The sequence below is a fragment of the Tympanuchus pallidicinctus genome, unplaced genomic scaffold (assembly GCF_026119805.1).
Source record: "Tympanuchus pallidicinctus isolate F22 unplaced genomic scaffold, pur_lepc_1.0 scaffold3, whole genome shotgun sequence".
In the NCBI taxonomy this organism is placed as follows: domain Eukaryota; kingdom Metazoa; phylum Chordata; class Aves; order Galliformes; family Phasianidae; genus Tympanuchus; species Tympanuchus pallidicinctus.
In genome coordinates this window covers 36,089,306-36,109,552 of record NW_026294747.1, presented here as the reverse complement: position 1 = coordinate 36,109,552, position 20,247 = coordinate 36,089,306, and the positions used below count along the sequence as shown (strand labels likewise).

The 20,247-nt window shown below is 35.5% G+C and overlaps 1 protein-coding gene across 4 annotated transcripts in view; it reads left to right on the top strand.

The window, feature by feature from the left end:
* SLC25A21 (solute carrier family 25 member 21) overlaps positions 1-20,247 on the top strand; it is a 222,504-nt gene that overhangs the window by 71,345 nt on the left and 130,912 nt on the right. Inside the window, exon 2 of one of the 4 annotated variants that reach the window (XM_052696864.1) lies at positions 6,162-6,236. The exons of the other annotated variants lie outside the window; for them this stretch is intronic. The gene's annotated coding sequence lies outside the window, so the exon portion shown is untranslated. The remainder of the gene's footprint in view (positions 1-6,161; positions 6,237-20,247) is intronic. 4 annotated transcript variants of the gene reach the window in all.

Sequence of the window (20,247 nt, the reverse complement as noted above, 5' to 3'; positions counted from 1 at the left end):
AATGAAGGCAACTTAAAATAAATACTGGTGATATTTCTCTTTCTCTCTGCCTTTCTCCTTCTCTTTTTCTCTTTCCCTTTCTTAAGGAAAGGCATATGTTCTTATCCTAACTTCTCCCAGTAGAGGGTCAATTACAACCAGTTGGCTACAAATCTAATCCAAGAAAAATACCGAGAACAGAAACTTCAGCAACAGGTACCAAGGGCCTCTAATACAGTCAGTCATTCTCAGTGCATGTGAAATGTGAACATAAAGCCTATGGGTAAGATATTTTTAGGCCCTAAGTTTCCCATGATGGTCCAAAATGAATCAATAAATTAAAGCAGACATTTTTGTATAGTTAGGTATTTTCCTGGATAACTCTTTAAATGTCCACAATAGTATGAGATCTTTAATGTGAATCGTGAGAATAGAACAATGTCTTATTTAGAAAAATACTCCTAGCTGAATGTTCACATATAGGCAATACATTCTGTAACTTGCACAACTAAGCATTAAATCATGAACTAAATAAAAAAATACAAGTATGTATGAATAATAATAGATATGCATAAGAATAATTTGCATTATCTACTTTGTTTATGTCAGTCCTCAATTCTCACGCTGTATTCTGGAGCCATTTTGCAGTAGTGGAGTTCATCTGTGGTGAAATAAATCTATCAGTAAAGTAAGCATTGTGATATTGAATGTCAGAGCTCTGCCATATTGGCATATGAGCTCTGGCCTCCAGACAGGTAAAACAGTGTTGAGACCAAGGCCAACTAGACTATTCAGCGGTATATTTGGATAAGAACACGAAAAGATTGGGCTAAGTTTCTACTCAAAGATATGTAGTTGTCAACTGTTTATGTGCTGGTAATTTATTCCATATGCAAGATAAAGGAGGAGAGGTGAATGTTACTGTTATTCCCCCCCTCCCTCCCCCCCCTTTTTTTTTTAATTATTATTAAACGGAAGCTTTTAATTAAGTTGGCATAATTTACAGAATGAGGAGAAAATAGAACTGCTGACTTTATGCCTGTCAATTTGATTTAGGCAGATAAAGTAGCAACGTAAGTTTGAAAAGGTACTGTTTCATCCTTGTCTTTATTTGGTAGGCCTTTTATCTCAGCCTTTGCATGAGTTTCCTTTCTGTAGTTTGTCACCTGTATGCTCTCAGTATGTAGCTCACTGTTGTTCTTAGCCTCTTGGCTCCAGATGCATGTGACGGATGGCACACTGATCATCCTGTTGGTAAACAAGGAATAGAAACCAAAATTTAAACCTTTAAAAGATTCATGGTTCCCCAGCTACAGTTAACAATCATTCATATCCTCTGCAGGCTCTGTAACACATTCCAGCAGATCACATGTGCTCATCTGTTTCCAGACTGACTAGAACTGGTTAAAGTATTTTTAATGTAACTTTTTCTATAAAAAATTTACATGCAGTTTTAGTGCAGTAAAAAAGTTTTGTAGAAACAAGTCTTTTTGACAACTTATCAGGAATAAAAATAGAAATGATAGAGTGCAACAATTTTCTGACTTCATTACATTAAAAAAAAATGGTTTTCTGTGGTAGAAAATTTTATTTCAGTGACTTTGATCAGAATGGTTTATTACTTTGTATAGTGAACATATATATATATACACATCACTTATATCTTTTCGCTTATGAAATTATTTCATTTTTAACCTTATAAGTTTTTAAAAATCAATAAAGCAGAATTTATAGGAGATTATGCGTATTTTTTTCAACTGAAGAAATTGAAAATCTCAATACTGCCAGAAGAAATATTGGCAGTATGAAGAGCAAAATACCTCAGTCGTGGTGATATTTTTATATCCTTACATTTTATGCTGTGGAAATTGCTAAAATGTTCCTCTTTTTGTTTCGATTTTTTTTTCCTTGTCTCAGAAGTATCAAGTTGGCAACATAAATGAAAACTTCCATTAAGCTATCTCTAGTAGAATTCTGTACAGTCTTAAAGTTTGCTATCAGGTTGTTCATGGTGATATTGGCTATTTCCATTAGTCTGTGGCTCTGACTGGCTAGTTTTCCATTTTTCAATGGTTTATTAGACCAGCTCTTTCAGGCAGTTCTATAGGATTTCCTGTCGGATTTGTCCATTGTTTAGCAGTTGCTGATTTGATATATGATGCTAGCAAAAATAAGCAAGTAATTTGTTGCATGACACTTCTCATACAAGTGCTAAAAAACAAAACAAAACAAAACAAAAAAGTTAAAAAGGAAAAAAGTTAAAAAAAAAAAAAAAGTGCCTTTTCTTCACAGTTGCTTTTACTTTAAATTAGTTGTGCTGGTAGGGATGATAAATAACTGTAATCTGAAAGAAAGCATAGGATATTTGAGGATTTCAATCATTAATCAGGTCTTAAATATGTTTATCTTGCTAAGGGAAGCTATATCATGAATTTTTGAAATTCACAATGTGCAAATACAATATTCGAAAAGCATTTATTTTCATGAGAGATAATGGATTTCTTCATACCACTATGTCACCCCAAGGAAAAAAGACCAAAAGAATGATCAAGACGGTCTGAACCGGAAGAGCAATGGTCATGAGCTGCAGAATAGAAATACTGTCTGTCGTTGTGACTTAGGATCCTGTTGTTAACCAGATCCATGCCTGTGCTGGTTACAGAGGACCAGATGGCAACAGCATAACAAATTCAGAATCTCTGCTGAAAAATTGCCTCACAGATTCCACAATTGCATAGGAAAGTAATCTGAATTGTGGGGTCATACTGCATGCTGGGGAGCCTGGTGAAGCATTTTTCAATGGCATTTGCTCATATAAAGTAAAATTCATCAGAATAGTGTGGGAAAAGTTCCTTACATAGTCATGAGGACTGTGCCTACGAAATTATTTTCTGTTACCTTAGCATAGTGCTGCATTCTAACTACTTACTGATTGTGGTAGAGAACTTCCATTTCCATGTGCCTCCATGAAAAATAGTTTTCTATGCACAAGATGTCTTGTGTGATTTATTTCCTTTCTCATTCGTCCTTTTTGTGGGAATTCATTCATCTGAAGAGGAAAATAGCAATTTTGGCGGTGGTATATTTGTTACTCAAATATTACATTTCAGTTGAAGATTTCTTTTTCGAACAAGATAGTGTAGATTGGACTCTATCTTGTATAGGAAAATAGTTTTAATTAATCTGTTGGCTATCATCCTTATGAGTCTAATACTTTCCTAAAATTTGTATGTACGCCATTTCCTGGGCATCTTTTCATTATCTTTTCAGGTTACACAGCTTAATTTCTTGAATTCTATTTTTTCTGTGCAGCATGAAATAGTTTTGTAAAGAATGAGAAATAGGAAAGACTGCATACATTGCAGAGCCACATGGAATCTAAGCTGCTTTTTCTCCCTCCCTGTCATAGTTCTACACTAGGCAGGAGCATGGAGAAAGAAGTAAGGTATCCTACAGAAAGGATGCTGGTGGATATAGTGTGATTTATGGTCTGTTGGGTGAAGGATCAGAGCTCTAGAATGACTGAAATTTGCTTATATAGCAGGAGAATATGGGACATATTAACAAAATGCTAATGGCAATTAAAAGAATTGTATTACAATTAAGTAACATTCATGCAAAGATGAGAGGCTAAATGAGGATATATATATATATATATTTGCTTCAGACAGAGTTTGCAAAGATAGAGTTTAGGGAAAAAAAGAAGCCTTCAGTATGTAAAAGAGCTAGGTGGGATATGCTGAGAAAAAGGGTGTGTTAAATCCAGTTAGTTTTAACACCGTTTTAGTGCTTATCCACGATACTTTGTGAAACAGTTTTGATTATCACAACCACTGAAAGAAGTCAAGGTAACTTTTGAATGAATTGCAGATCTAACTAGTTGATCACATTTACTCCTCAACAAGCTGCCCACAGTAACCCTGAGAGTCAAGTGTGCCTCATTTTGTAAGTCTGTACTGCACGATGGATTGTCATTCAATCCACTTGACTTCCAATACTGTGGATGTATGGAAGATCTAGTTACAGTTATGGGTGTGTTTGAAAGCTAAACTCTGATAGTATTCCTCTGATAGTATTCCGATGTTTTTCTCTTATTTACTGCACTTCAGCATAGTTATCATTAAAATCTCTGACTATCTCCCTAACCAGCAAGTTTTGTAGGAAGCATATTTTCAAGAATTGCAAGGTTTGTACATCAATTTTTTTTTTGTTTGTTTTTTTTTTTTTAATCAAAATTCTTAAGGAAAATATATACTATTTAATTATCAAAGTTGGAGAGGCAAGAAACTATAAAACCAGATGGAACTCTTTACAAAGCTAGACACATTCATCATCTGCTCACAGTGTGCTGACTTCTTATTCAGCTTCATTGTCTCTCACTTGCTTACAGGCATAAGAAGCATGCTTTTTCACAAACAAAAATACTCATGAATTTCAAGTTCTGGGCACAGTCCAGTATTCTACCTCCTTTGGCAGCCTTCATGGATAAGGAACAAGATAGACAATATGTGACCAATTTAATTTGAACAGAATTTATGATATTGCATTTTAGTGCCCATTATATGATTGAATTTCCTGGTAAAAATATTGCATTGAAACATGCATCTTGGATCTCAGATCTTAAGAACAGTCAGCAACCTCACATTTTCTTTTGGTAGATACAAGTTAGGTAGTATAAAGGTCTAAACTGGTACTTTTAAAACCACTTATCTTATTTCAATTACAAATTAGTTTTGATAAAAAACTAAAGTTTTTTATAAAGATAAAAATAACATGAAAGAATAAGAACTCTGTTTAAAGACATTCTGAAATCAATTTTCATTTGTAATTGATTTATTTTTCTGGTCAGGACAGGACTGAGTGGGGTTCTGAGCAACCTCATTTAGGTGTAGGTGTCCCTGTTCATTGCAGGGAGTTGGTCTAGATGGCCTTTTAATGGCCTTTTAGGGTCCCTTCCAATTCAGATGATTTTTTTATTCTCTTATTCTATGAAATCCACAAAACTCCTTACCAACAATAATACTTTAGTTGTTGTCTTTCTGTCCCCACTGAATACTTTCTAATGTGTGCAAGTGGTGCTGCTTTTGTAGCATAATCAGAAATAAATACTTCAGAAACCAGAGAAAGAGAAAATAATTATTCTTTGACCTATTTGATGTTTGGAATCAAAAGTGGATCATCCAAGATTAAAGTGGTAAAAGCATTAGATCTGCGCCAAGTGACATAATATGAATCTCACTGTAGAAATCAATAATATTGAACTTCTCCCATTAATTTATTATCTTCTTTGCTTGCTTTTTTGAGGTAGCAACATTCTTTACTGTCATATTGAGAGTACCCATTTGAAAACCAGTTGTTCTGCCTGTCCTGATAACACACGTCCATTTCTAGTATCCATTGCAGAGATATATTTTCTATCCCTATGGGATAAATGTAATCACTGGTAGGATAATGGCAATAATTGTCTCCAGCTGTAATCACTTGAGAAAACCTTTTGTCCTTTCAAAATATTTTGTTAATACAAACATATTCTGGAACTAAGAATCATTTTTTTTTTATCTCTTATCCCCACCTGAAGCAAGCCTTCTGATGTGAAAATGCAAAACTTGCAAGTGGAAGTAGTATATAAATCTAAAACAGGCATGGTGGTTTTAATTGCAATAGAAGATGTGGATATGTGAACCAGCCCGAACAGTCTGTTGTCATGCTCTTGATATCAACTGAACATATAATGCACAAGTAAACAATTATTTATGGTAATACTATACAAAATACTTTTTGGCTTCAAAAATTCGCAGAAATAATACTACTTGTTATCTGAAAATTTAGACAAAAGTGCAGCAAACAAGAAATTACTATAAGCATGTAAGTTCTACCATCTTACCTAAGGTTTTGAAAAAAATACTATCTTTGAAATTTTACATACTTGCAGTTATCTTCATGATCTGCTTTTGCCAGTTTAAGGGAAAAAAATGGCAAAATTGGATGAAATAGCTTTTAATCACACATAAGCATTCATTTAGTCACCAGTTAAACTGCAGTATTTTTAGCATGTTGCTCTCAGTGGATGTTACTAGAACTTGGTGCTGCTGAGATTATGTGGCTTTTAATTTTTTTAATACTAATTACAGAATGGTTGTCTCTTGTTGCCTCTTATCCATCCCCTTATTTCTACACTATAGATGATGACTAAACCTTCAAATAGGATTTAGAAAGGAGTTTTCTGACTGTCAAACAACCAGGCTTTGGAAATACAAGTAAGAAACTTTTACTTTTACACAAATATTTATCATGTTCTGTTGTCATGCTGATTTGTTTTAATTTGTATCACTAAAAGAGAGAAGGAGAAATAAAAATAGAAAGGAAAGAGAAATAGTAAACAGAAAAAGAAAAGGAGGAGAAAAAAAGGCACCAAAATGCATAAAGAAGAAATGTTGCTGTAATAAATCAGCATACATTGTTTCTTATTCATCATATTGGATCTGAATAGAAAGATGTGTGTACATGTTGCTGTGCTTCCTATTTGAAGGATTGCCACATCTATCTGTGTCAGGTCTTTAAGAAACTCACAGATGGTAGCCATCTGAAACTAAGTTGGGCCAAAATAATTTCCAGACTTCTCAAAGTCACTTCTGTGCTTTCAGTGCCTTGAGTATAATTTCTTCTGCAGATCCAGATTCATGTGTCTCTGAGAGCTGAACTGCCTGTATGTTTTTTACACAGAAATGCATAGCTACCTGTTAATACAGTTACAAAGCTACTTCTCAGTCATTTGTAAGACAAATTCAGGCCTTCAGGAACAAGCTATATATTTATGAATTTTCTAAAATATCATTTAAATAATTCAAAAAGCTTATGCTTTTCTCAGTGACTCAAAGGGAGTGTAAGGTTCTGGGGATAGTTCATTAGACATCTTGGGGAATATCATGAAGGAGGGAATTATCAGGCAATAATCCTCCCAACAGCATTTTTTGTTAATCAAGGAGAAATGGTTGAAGAAGTAATCTTGACATATTCGCATTTTCTATTCAGCCTTAATTTGGGTGAGGTGTTACTCCATCAATTCATGAAATGGAAGAAGTATGTATAAGGTGTAGAGTCCACGTGAACAACCCTATAGAAATACTGAATAGATGGTTCAAACTGCATGAGAAGATAGGAATATCTGCACAACACATTAAATTAAGTGCTAAATTCTTCTGAGAATGACTAATGTAAGCTGATTGAGGAACACATTCAGAAAAAAAAATCTGACACCTTTTTTACTTGAACCATATCAGAAAGCCAATGGTATTCTGGGCTCCATTAGAAGGAGTGTTGCCAGCAGGTAATGGAATGTTGATCCCTTTCCTCTCTTCAGGACTGATGAGGCCCTGTCTACAGTTCCTACCAATCTCAGTCACTCTATGGTCATATAATATTGAAAGATTATGTAGCAGCATCCCATTCTTTCTTTGCTTTGCTGGTAAAATCATGCTTAGTCCTCATTGCTACCATTTCAAATTTAAAACTAAAGCACTTCTTTGGGAGTGGGGATGGTAGGCAGTAATATCAGTGGAAACTGTAGTGGAAATGCTAAGCCATAGCTTGAAACAGTGACTGAGCATATGGTGGAAAGGGAAGGCCAACCCAGGGGGGCTCAGGTGTACGCAGTGCACACCTGGCAGTGGGGGTGAGGGTGTCTTTTATTGAGATCCGTGCCTACCTAAGGCCTTCTGAAGCTGAGAAGATCTTTTCCTTCATTTCTGCAGCTGCTGCATTTGGGCTTGTTTGCATTTGCTGTAGCCAACAGTTTCGCCACTCTACTATTATTTCAAAACTTTCCATCCTATTGTTGCATTACAGAAATACGAAATGTGGAGTAGCTCTTTACAGAACTACAGATATAGAGTATATATGTAATGGAAAATGAGTTAACTTTCTTAATTAATTAACTTATTAAAATTAAAATGAGATTGTGAGATGAAGAGAAAGAAACAATTCACTATGATTGCTCTACTGTTTAAAAAAAATTCATTCTTTATGTAGACTTTTCTTCAGTCATTTTGCAATGATGCTTATCATCCTCTCTAACTCATTTCATAACTTTTTAATAGTGTATAATTTCTAAACTGCAATCACATACTGTGCAAATGCATCAATCCTTTTAAAATGTTCTGCCATTGTTTTTTTAAAATTCTATTTAGACAAACTACTTACCTAATCTCACAACTATCTAGAATTCCTTTTGTTATGATGTGTATATTTTAAGACTAGTCTATATGTTGGCAGTGTATTTTAATATCACCTCTGAAGGGACTGTGGAACTGGTGAACGTGCCCTCATAAGACAGCCAAGATACTTATAAGATGGTAAATATGCTTTGTATCTTCTTTCTATGGTACACTAATGCTGTCTGTCTCCTACAGTAATTAGATTGTACCATAATATCTTAGTGCCCATGAATTTACTGTATTTTTATTGTTGAATGGTTTAACAGAACACATACAATGTTACAAATACAGTTGCTGGAGTATCAGTAACTATAATTCTCTAATAAGAAAAAGCAGTAGTGAGGGGTTAATTAATTTATACAAGCCAGGCTCTTCATATTGTTGAAGATCTCATATTCTTTGAAATAAGTTTTAGAAATATGGGAAGTGAGTAATTTCTCCATCCATAATGATAAATACACTACCATGTTCTTACTGTGCTAGGTGGGACATATGCATATAGAGAGAGGAAGGAGTAAGTCATTCTCATGCCATGCCTTACAGATTCCTTAGCACATTCTTTGTAGTATTTGGCTTCACTACACACACAGTGTCTCGCATGATACAAGTCTGATGGGTGAGAAGTCTGGCTTACTCCTGCTGAGTAATGAAAGGAAAAGACAATCAGTGAGTGGTTATACATATGTATACATATGGAGGTTATGCCACACCATGGGGTGCCTGTCTCTGACCTAGTCTTAGATGAGTTTGAATTGTTCCAACCCTTTCTCTCCTCCTCTCTTGGCTTTCCTGTGCTTCACTACTGGTGGTCTGCTGTATTCCATGCAGATGTTTTCCCTGTGTTATTTCATGGTTATTTTTCAAGTGACTTCTTAGTAGAAGAGGTGGAGGATCCACACATGGGAATATGTACTCTAGCAATTTTTCAAAGCAAACAGCAGATGGCATTGCTGCTTCCTCTTGATCTTGTAAGAAAAGTCCCATATCAATGCTGTTTTAGTTTCAGACTGCTTAGTATTGGTGTACACGAGAATTTTCTTATCCCTGTTCTCTCAGCAGTAGCACTACACACAGATGTTTTCTCTGCAGTTTTCTTCTTCAGCTATTCTTTTTTTGTGACCTAACCTCCTACTAGATGTCCTGAGTTTTTGCATTTTTTTTTCCAGTTTTTTCCCTCATGGGGCATTATGCCATTATATATATATATTACATATACATATACATATTACATATACATACATATATATATATATATATGTATATTACCATTTCTCTTTCTCTATTCATATACTAATTGTTGGGAAATAGATGGTTCATGCTATTCTTCATCTTTGATTATTTCCGTGGTTTAGCCTCTGTGTATATTGAATTTTGAACTCCATATCCATCTCTCCCAGTACATACTTTTTAAAAGAAGTTTTATTTCATATGGCATTTTACTGATTTCTTACTAGCTTCTTCTTTAGCTTAAATTTTGACAATCAGGTTTCAGTACTTAAGCATGCACTACCTCTGCAATGTTTAAGTAAATTTGTAGACCCTTTTGTTGTTTTATTTTTCAATTGAATTTTTAAGGCCTTGCAACACAGTGTCATGGTTCTATGTTTTTTGTTTGTTTGTTTGTAAAATCAGCTATTCCATTTGGGATGTAGTTGTTAACCCAAAATAAAAACAAACAAACAAACAAACAAAAAACATAGAACCATGACACACAGACTCAAATTTTATTACCCTGAGAAATTGATGTCGCTTCCTCAGGTGGGAGCCAAAGGTTTGGTGGTATTCCATCTTAATATTTTCATTCAAAACAGAGCTAGATTTTTTACTTTACCACACTTACTGAGAATTTCTGAGATACTCCAGAGCAATTCAGATCTTGAATGTACTTTCAAAACTGCTTTCTAAAGTTCATGTTACCAAATTAGTCTTAATTCATTCTGGAAGCTGTTTTAATCTGAGTTCATATATTCCTTCTTCTCCCTGATGGAGACCGTACCCTGTTTATTTTAAATGGGGCTTTTATTATATTCCAGAATTTTAAAGATTCCAGATTTATTTCATGCAAGTAGCAAGGCTGTTACAATACTTGGCAAGGTACAGGACCTTAGAAGCATTCCTTGAGTTACATTTTATCTAACCCAAAACTTTCAGCTCAGAGTTATCTTTACAAATCCTGCCTGAGTTGTATGTTCATAATACAGAAAGCAAAGAAAGCCCTGCAAAGTGCTTTTTTTAATTTTGCCAAATTAATTCTTGCTATGCTACCTGGTACAAGTGTGCATCTTTTCATTGTGATCAGTACTATGTTATTGACAACATACAAACATTCTGCTATGTGCTTTGCAGTTGCTTAGGACCTACCATGAGTTCATGACCCAAGTGTATGCCCCATTTCTCAAATGGGTATTTCTAATTTGCTCTGAGATGGGCTTAATCACAGGTAAAAGATAATAACATAAAGAAGTAGAAAAAAAATAATTAAAAAACAAAAAACAAAAAACAAAACCCTTGCTAAGAAAAAGTTAGCTTGTTTGAGCATTTATTCTCCATGATTTTTCTGGAGAAAAATATTTTTACACCATTTTCTCCAATTTTGGTACTTAGTGAAGATATTGCTTTCATTAGGCAACTCAGTACATTCCAAGACTCTGTGTATTTACAATTTTGTTTCTAATTGTGCTTTACTTAGAATCTTAAAAACTACAAGTGCGGGTGAGATTTTCCCCATTTAGGAGCATTTTCAATGTTTAATGAGTATGTTAGTGTTGCCTGGCTTTCAGGTCGCTCTACAACACATTCAGTGCTCATATGTTGGATTTTCATGAATATAAGTTTAGCTGTACAAATCATTCGGTCAGATTTCTATTTTAATCTTTATTTCTCCTGCTCATTCACAATGATTCTAAAAGAGGAAACGCAATGAAATTTTCTCATGAAGCAATGCTTTTACTTGTTTATTTAGAAATCTTCACATAGAGTGGTGCGTAAAGGACAACATTAACTTGCATTATCTCAAAAACAGATAAAGTCATAAATTCTGATTCCACATAACATTTTTTTCCTTTTGTTTTGGTTAGATGTGTTTATACTGCTAGCAAATTAATCTCATTCTTTATTTATTTTCTAACTTCATTGTTACACTTCCAATAGAGGCAAATATTCTTCTGATCTCCTACCTGATCTCCTGTTGTTTGGGAACAGATGATCTTGGAATGAATATTTTTCAGTCATTATGTGGCTTTCTATTTATGAGGAACTAAGGAAGATGTACAATCCCTTTATTATGCATGTAAAGAACAAATGGTGATCATGCAATGCCATAGTACTGTAGTGTGCTAATGTTCTATTTTTGGTGTTAAACACAATTTAATCTAGCAGCATTCTGTACAGAAGAGCTAACCTTGAACATTAACAGAATAGCTGGAGCTCCAACACTAACATAAGCCTGCCAAGCATTTATATTGGGCTAGATTACTCACCACTGTTGAAGTTAAATAAAACTTGTATTGTCTATCCAATCCATGTGAAAAATGACTAAGAAAACAGAGGCACATGAAAATGGGAAAATATACCTATAGTCTGGTTTGCAAAATTTGTGGAAAAGACTGGACTATCTTACAAACATGTGATTTTTTGCTTTTGTTGCAATATATTTTTTGTAGATGAAGGATTGTGTGTGAAAGATGTGAAAGATTTATGCACATAGAGTATTATGTGGAGTGCAAAGAACACCTATCTTTCTGCTATGGATATAGGAAACAAAAAAAAAGTCAGCATTAAGAAAAATAAGAGAACAGCAATCCACAGGAAACAGACAAGGAGCAGGAATAGGATGACACTCTGGTATCAGAGAGGACAGGAGAAGGAAAGATTTAAGAATAAATTAAATAGAACAAGTAATTTGCTGGCACTGTGACAGCAGAAGTTGCATTGGAAAAAAAAATGCAAGACTGCGTTTGATTAGGAAGACATGACTAAACGTGCATTGTGAGGCTTAATTGATTTGTTGAATACTGTTAGGATCCTGTTCTTTGCTGTTCTTTATAATTGCATATTAATATTTAATTTCAACAGTTTGGTGCATACAGCAGACTTGAACTATTACATGCTTAAGGTTTAATAAATAAGATATAGCACTTGGTGTCATTGCAGAGTCTTAATTTCTGTGCCAAGAATCTAACATTTTGGTTTTCTTAGGTTCTGTACTTCATACATTTATAATGTAATGCCATCCTTTAAAGTAGTCCCTGTTTTGAGAGGAGAAAAGTTTCTCTATAGGTAAATATAATGGCATCATGTTTCTCTGCTACTGCTGTATGGAAAAAACAACATCCCTGAAAGCTTTACATTCTCACATTGTTGGAGCTTCTAAGTTTTGTCAGGTGCTTGTGACTTGGACCTAACACTAAGTTGTAAGTCAGGAGACAAAGCAGTTGGAAAATTTGGAGAAAGGCTGTAAGGGTCAGCGAAATTTACTATGGGCAGCTGCTGCTTCAAAGGAGCTCTCTATGCAGAAGCCTATTAAGAAGTAGTAGGTTACTCTCCTGCCGTTTCCCCAGCATGATGGATGACGTTCTGAAAAGGGAAAGGACTTCCTGTGCCACGAGGTTTTCCCTGTCACTTCTTCCCTTAACCCAGTTGCTTTCAACATACTGAATGCACTTTTCTCTAATTACTACTATGGATCTCTCCAAATAAAGTGCTTTCTACAATGATGCAAAATAAATTTGTTTTCATCTGTGATGGGTACTTGAATACCATTATTTACAGATGGTCCTATTTATATTCCAAATAGCTCATTTACAATTCAAAATAGCAATAAATTCTTATTAGAAATATGTTCATGCTACAGAATTGCAATTTCATTTTTTGAAAGTTCCAGTGTGTTTAGATTTTATTTATTTAATGATTTATTTAACTTCTTACTCGGTTATATGAATCAACAGCAGAGCTTAGAACAGTTTTGATTTTCATGGTATTGGTATGTTCAAATATGTCCTAGTAAATAATTTAAACCTATTAAGTCAAAGTAAATTTAATGTAGAGTAGGATAAATTCCTTGCTTTTTTAATAACAATGTTATTTAGTGAGTTCTAAAAAAATTGAAATATGCAAAACTACAGTAAAATTCCACATTAAATCAGCTAATATAGTATACCTAATTGGTTAAACTGCTCAATAGCCTTAATTAAGATATTTCCTCACTTAGAATAGAGAAATGTAAATGCTAATATATCAGCAAGGACATAGTGTTTGAATATGTTTGGAAACTTTAATTCATATGTATCGCAGAAAATGGAACATATTGCTAAAAGAAAATGAATTCTGAAAAATGCTCTCCATGGGATTCTTATCATTAAATCCAAATATGTTTGTGAGCAATATTCAAAATGCCCTGTTGAATTTTGGATACTACTGAAGTCTTAATGTTTCAAGGCAAAAACTGTGGCCAAGTCTTCAGCAGAAGCTGTTACTGGAATTGTTCAGGAATGTGAGGAAAGGAGGCTCATGTAATCCTGCAGTGTGTCTCTTGCTGCCTTTTGCTCCTTCCCCTTCTTAACTTTTTCGCTCTTTTGCTTGTCTTAACCAGGTTTAGCAGAGGGGCGAAAGCCTCAGAACTATTAAGTTTCTATAAATACTGTGCAATATCATGAGATAGGAATGTATGCACTGGGTCAGAGCAAATGTCCAGTAAGTGTCTTCATGACAATGGCCACGAGAAAGTGGTTAGGAAAATAATTCAAGAACAGAGCAAGTGGAAAATATATAAGTATATCTTCCGGTATATTTCCCCAGCTTCTGGCTATCATGTTATGTGCTTCCTGCACCTCGTCTTTATCAACCGGTTCAGTCTCACTTATTTGCCGGCAACAGGCATTATTTGAAGCAGCCTTGTGAGATATGACTTCCTTTTATGAAAGATTCCTCCTTTTATTGAATCAGTAGCACGTGGACAAATATTTCTGGTATTGTTCCTGGTGCAGAGATTAGACATCATAATTTTAAGGCGCAGAGGAGAGAAACTTTTTGTGTCCCCTCTTCTCTCTCACTCATGTTATTGCTGCTTTGTACTACCCCACCGAAAAGAGCAGAGTCTCCTGAATTTGAAAAAGCGGCGTCATTACATACCTGTTCAGTCCTGCTTTGTTGCTTTCTCAATGATTTTTTTCTAGGCTTTTTGTCACAATTTTATTGATGGGCAAACACATGCAGCTGAACATCTCTGTCCAGATTTGGTTGTATCTACTTATATCTGGGTAAAAACTGTTTTCATTTCAACTGCCTATCTACTTAAAAGAACTTAAGGATTCCCTTTACAATTATACAGAAAAAAACAAAAGCTATTACAAAAATCCACTTCAGTAATATTTGTCCTAAGCCATAATATCAGTTTGGCAAGTGACGCTCAGGTTTAGCCTGAAAATTTTTTTGCATTCAGTTGTGCCAGTTGAATATATCACTGACCGTTTGCGGTTCTCCACTGCGTGTTTGCTATATGGTGGCTCACCTGTGCTCTTCATTGGAAATCAACCAAGTTGCTTTAAACTATTCATATAGACTCTAATGCCTCAGCTGACAAACAGCTAGCTATTATGGAAAAAGGTAGCCATATTCTCTTTTCTTTCTTATGTATGTCATAGAAATTGTAGAATGGCTAGGTTTGGAAAGGATGTAAAAGATCATCAAATTTCAATCCCTCTGCCACAGACAGGGTTGCCAAATGCTTAGATCAAATGCTAGACCAGAATGTCCAGGACTCTTTCCAACCTGGTCTCGAACACCTCCAGGAACCCAGCATTCATAACCTCTCTGGGTAGCCCGTTCCAGCATCTCACCACTCTCTCAGTGAAGAACTTCCATGATATCTAATCTAAATCTCCCTTCCTTTAGTTTAAGATCAAGTTCTCTTGTCCTATCACTATCGATCCATGTAAGAAGTTGATTTCTCTCATGTTTATTGACTCCCTTTGAATACTGGAAGGCCATAATGAGGTTTCCCCTCATTGCTCACTACCAATACCTGAAAGATGCTTACAGTGAGAGTGGGGTTAGTATCTTCTCAGTGGGGACAGGTGACAGGATGAGGGGAAATGGCCTCAAGTTGTGCCAGTGTAAGTTTAGGTTGGATATTAGGAAACACTTCTTTACAGAAAGGGTGGTTAAGCACAGGAATAGTCTCACCAGGGAGGTGGTTTAGTCACCATCTCTGAATGTGTTTAAAAACCGTTTGGATGTGGTGCTCAGGGACATGATTTAGTGGATAGTTGTTAGTAAGGTAGTATGGTTAGGTTGTGGTTGGACTCGATGATCTTTAAGGTCTTTTCCAACCTGAGTGATTCTATGATCAGTGAGGGACCTGCTAGGCTCCATGGTAAGCCAGCCACGGAACTAAGCCAGAATACCATACTGTTGTTTTGTTAAGATTAATGGTTCTGTTATTTTTTACAAAGAGTTTTGGGTGACATTGAGGAAACACACAGGGAAGAATCTATCATCTGTGCTATGTAGATTAGCAGGAACTGGAATTGTCTAGATTTAGTAAGCATCTGGGGTAAATCAAAATAGTAAAGTTAAGGTAAGCTATGGGAGTATTCAGAAGGAGTCAAGAGAGATGTGGGCAAGATGGATTTTCAAGAATTTCTTCATTAGATTATTGTAGAATCTGCCAGAGAATAACAAAAAATTTATTGACATTGGATAAATAACTGAACAAATAGAAACTGTGCAAATGGTCAGTTTTCACAGAAAACAATCAACATTGAGATTTCTCGAAAAGAAAAGAAAAGAAAAAAAAAAAAAAAGATGTCGGCTTTGCATATGAATAAATATACCTATTTTTACCAAGTTAGATCTCAAGCTTAGCAAAAGAGGCAAATAATAGTCTGGTGAAAACATGAGAATAATTGCTTCTTTCAAAGGAGAACAGATTCAGTGTTAGAAGTTATGTGGAAGGGAACAGAACAAAACGAGAACAGAATTTATGTTTCTTTTTCCAGCTATTGTGTTACCACGTTCTGAAGATACACAGTTACAGTCTGCCTCTCCCTGTCTATAAAGATAGGCTGGAGCTTGCTGGGACTCTCAGAGTAAGACTCACCTTGAAATAATGAAGTGCTGAGAAGTTCCGAGGAATACGAAATACAGAAGGAATTACTGGGTCCTATTGAAGGGCAAGGGCATCGCTCTGTTCACTCCATTCTCTAACATTCATCTGGTGGGCTCTGGGCTGGACAGAGCTGACCTAGCACAGACTTGCTTGTGCTCATATGATTGAACAAACTGAACAGCCTATAGCATAATAATCATAGTATTTTGTGATATGTAAAACTTTATAAGGGGCCCAAATAATTCTCATTCTTTTCAGTTATTTGTTAATATCTGCATCCTTAATGAAAAATCATAAATGCATTTCACATATTAAATTACTTTTGTCACATTCTCTTTTTATCTTTATTCACCCATTGCTTCCCCTCTGCCCAGCCCCCTATTTTTGCTTACAACCTAGCAACCCTGCATGCTTCTTATGTTCATCTCTAGTGCTCAGGAAGCAAGAATAGCAGAATTATGACTGGATTTATGGGTTTGTAACACCAGTGTACATAATGGACAGAATGTGATCTTTTTATAGAACAGTGGTAGCAGTGTCCACATAATAGATCTAAAAGTGATTCAGCACACCTAAACTCCATTCCAATTCAGGCTTCATGCAATGCGCTTAGAACCAGCAGTCTACAGGACTTCTTCATTCCCAGATGTGCTTTGTGTGCTTTTCTATCCTGAGAGTCTTGCTGTCTTCCAAACTAGAAGAGGATCTGCAGCACATATGGTTCCAGAAACTGTGTCAAGATATGATGAATTAATACAACATTCCTTTCTGATTAGGAAAACCGCTTCCAAAGAACTATCTGCTTGAATATTTTTATCAGACATTGTGACTACTGACTGTGCTTTTAAATGCCTCTTTTCATGACTGTATGCTACCTCATTTAGACATGTCATACAAGGAGATTAATTCTGAGCTTGTGGAGCACTGATTTAAAACCATCCCCTCAGTACATTAAGCAGAGAGAACTGCTCATAAATTAACACTTACTTCATACTATAATCACTGTTCTCAGTGTCTTGAATGTTTTGACCTGCTTTTGTACAAATTAACCACATTAAATGCACTTACCCATGAAATGCATGTGATGATCAGTATTTTGTACAGGAGGAGCACACAATCTATTACAGTTCTAACATATAAAGCAAAAGAATAAAATAGCTATGAATCACAGAAGTATAAGGCAATAGAACTACTTCAAAGAACTATGCCATCAGTGCAGCTGGAGATTCTCTTCAGTGTTGATCCCAGACTTCTAGATCTTCAGCAGAATGGTTTTGCTTCTTATCCTCTCCCAATTTGAAGATTTCCTTCCTTTTAATCTTTTCTTCTTTCCATCTTTTCTTCCCAGCAAAGCTAATCTCAAATAGCGTAAGACTGCAAAACCTTGACATTGCTCTCCCTTGACACATGGCAAATACCGAATGTAACATTAGTCCCACAGGCACAGGTCTTGATTTGTTTTTATTACCCTTCTCTACAAAAGTCCAGTGTACAGTTAGTTTTTAAAAGCAGGCTCACGTGGAGTACATTATAATAGCTTGGTCTAAAGTTTGACTGGTTGAATGTGTTACTGGTTACTGTTACTGGTTAAAGTGTAACCTTTCATTACAGACATGAAAATAAGTTTGTTTAAAATTGTGTCCATCCATTGAATTAAAACACTTTGTAGAGTTAGCAAATCTTTAATTTTGTAACCATTTATTTCTTTTTCCTTCTTGCCTTGTGAAAAAATTTGCAGAAGAGGTTGATTCAATCTCATCCAAATTCTCACATGCATTCTCTCAGAATTCTTCACATTTACCCCACTCACCCTGTTCCTGCAATATCACCAGCAAAGATATAGGCATTTCATTCACACCAGGGAGAGTACATAAGATGATTCACCCTTGGATTAACACCAGACTCTTCAATGCAAAGTGATGAATTTCAATCACTGACTTTAATTTATCAGCCATTTTTGAAGAAACACTAGAAGCCAGCACAGCATGTGAGTAATATAATCTGCAACTCTGCTAGTATAAATGATAGCTCAGCTGTAGCGTTGGTGGACAAATGATTTGTGAAGGTAACCTAATGCCTTCAGTCTAATTTGATGCTGTGAGATGCAGGGACTGAAAGGAGGCACAAGTGAAAGATGTTAACTTCTGTTTAATGCAGGGCTTGATAGCTGCAGACTATCAGAAAAGGTCAAGTAAAAAGAAGCAGTAACTTCACAAAGTGGAAATATTTTGCATATCTGTTACTGTGTAATACAAAGAACGCAGGGGCCCAAAGTGGTGAGGTTGGAAGCATGGGAGAGGTGAACAAATTGTTTTATAATGTATGAAATTTATTCTAATTCAGAAGCAGTGCCTTGAAGAGAATCTCAGTCTGTGTTTACGAAGGTTGTGACCATTTGTAACTATGAATATCCTGCAATTTTCTTTGTGTAGCCGACTATATTCATTCATCCTGAAATGCTTAACAATTTTTAAATCAAGTAGCCTAGTACATCCTTGTTCCATAGTTTCTGAGAATCTACAGGAATTCAGTTCTGTTGTTACTTTTCAGCTTCTTCAGAATATATCTCAGTCATGCGCTGTGAGTGGAGTTACCCAAGGTACTGGTTGGTGCTTTCCCCATTTCTGGCCCTCTTTAATGGCATGATTTCCCAGTAGTCAGGAGAGGAAAATGCTTCTATTCTTCCTGCTTAGAGTCATCTTCTCAGGGAACTCTGTGACTGCAGAGCTCTGTTAATTATATCCCTTTCAGTATACGTGAGGAATCTTCTGGCTGCCTGGCATTCATTCGTTAGTGTTTACAGGGATCAATCTCTTAATGTAAAGGTGCCAAGAGATGACCAAATGCCTAAATCTGTAAGTGAACAAAGAAATATTGGTTCCTTTCCAAGCCCTCTGAATCAAACTGCAGGGGTTCATTTTGTGAACTGAACCCTGCAGGATTCACACAGCTGTAGAGAGAAATCTAATACCTGGTCCAAATGAAACAATTCCAGGATCCAGCAAAGAATTCCTAAGCCACATGAGCCAAAAAAATTTCTTTGTGAAAGTCTTGTTTTCTGTTTTTAGTATCTGTGTAATGTATTTATGAGTTGTCTGCGTCCTTACTACCAGTGAGTGACAGTTGTTCACATCAGGACAAACCATTAAACATACAGCAAGTTTTTCTTCAGGCAAACTGTTCTTGAAGTCTATAGAAGCTGGAATTTATCTTGCTTTAGTAAAATCTGGATGAGGGTCTCATAATATGACCTTTAGTGACTTTTACTGCCTTTTCATCTTAATAAAATCAGTGGAGCTGTGACCTGGATCACCACTCATTTGTTCAAGATTCTGCTTTGTTCATAGTGACAGTCTTTTAGGGTACAAGTGAAGACTGAAGAAACTTCAGATGGTTGAATTGTGCCAGAGCAAATTATTGAATCAGTGATGTAAGGAAAAACATAAATAAAAAATCTAGCTAGATTACAGAAAATTAAACACACTGCATTTACGCACTTGGATTTCTTTACACTGCATATGTAATGAGGAAGTTGAGAAGTACAGTTTTTGTTTCAGAAAGTCAAATGGACATTCCAAAATGCATAATATCCCAAATATATTGTTATCCTGTCCCTACCTTTATAGATATAGGGGATAGACACAAATCAAGTGGGTTGCTCTCAAAATCATGCACGTGTTCGTATATGTTTTTTGAAAAACTAAAATGGAAAATAGTCTCTTTTCTTTGAAACACTATTTTCTGTCCCAATCTGAAAGTTGTTTTCTTACTTTGTGGCAAATCAGTGTTAGCCTGTTCCTATCATATATTTGCTATAAATCTCTCAAATGTTGTGCTCATGAGCAGTATACTCAATTTGATTCAACGTTTGTGGAAATCAGAAAAGCACTATTTTGCAGTAGGGTTCTCTGATGTAAGAGGCATTACACATCTTCCTTTACTTAGCTC